This window comes from Tupaia chinensis, unplaced genomic scaffold (genome assembly GCF_000334495.1).
Source record: "Tupaia chinensis unplaced genomic scaffold, TupChi_1.0 Scaffold144319_1, whole genome shotgun sequence".
Classification (NCBI taxonomy): domain Eukaryota; kingdom Metazoa; phylum Chordata; class Mammalia; order Scandentia; family Tupaiidae; genus Tupaia; species Tupaia belangeri.
The window spans coordinates 1-702 of NW_006204177.1; the positions used below are offsets into that span (position 1 = coordinate 1).

The 702-nt window shown below is 45.9% G+C and overlaps 1 pseudogene; it reads left to right on the top strand.

Annotated features, from left to right (window-relative positions):
- Positions 1–145: 145 nt before the first annotated feature.
- LOC106733652 (olfactory receptor class A-like protein 1) overlaps positions 146–702 on the top strand; it is a 9,725-nt pseudogene continuing 9,168 nt past the window's right edge.

The following is a 702-nucleotide window of genomic DNA, read 5'->3' on the forward strand; positions in this document are numbered from 1 at the left end:
TGACCCTCAGATCACCTCCTATCACAACTCACAGAACCCTTGGGAACAGACAACCTTGGCAGACACACATTTTCAGAACTGGTGCTGTCCTCAGAACATCTGGGATGAACCCCAAGTTTTTCTGCCCAGGAAGTAAAGAGTGATCATGAATATTGCCAAGGGAACAATATTCCTCCTCCTGCCGGGACTTGGCATGGTGGGGAATCTCTATGTCTTTGTGAATTACACGTGAACTTTCTTTCTGAATGCAGAGAAGAAACCTGTACACGTTATCCTCATCCACTTGACTTTTACAAATATCATTATGATTTTGACCAAAGCAATGTCACAGATAATGGTAGCTTTTGGTGTGACAATCTTCCTACATGACACGGGAAGTAAGATGGTTATTTTCTTGGGGAGGGTGGCTCGGGGCCTGTCCATGTGCACCTACAGCCTCCTCACAGTGGTCCAGGCCATCACCATCAGCCCAAGGGCCTCTGTGTGGGTTTGGTACCAGCCAAAGGCAGCTCAGCACATCCTTCCCTGTTTTCTCTTCTTCTGGTTGCTCAACTCCTTGATAAACAGGCACTTGTTCACCATCATTACAAGCAACAGCAGAAATGAATCACATGGAATCGAAAGTCTTTACTATTGTCATTTTAAACTTCAAATCCAGGTAATACGATGGATGACTCTCACAGGCATGGCCCTGCATGATGC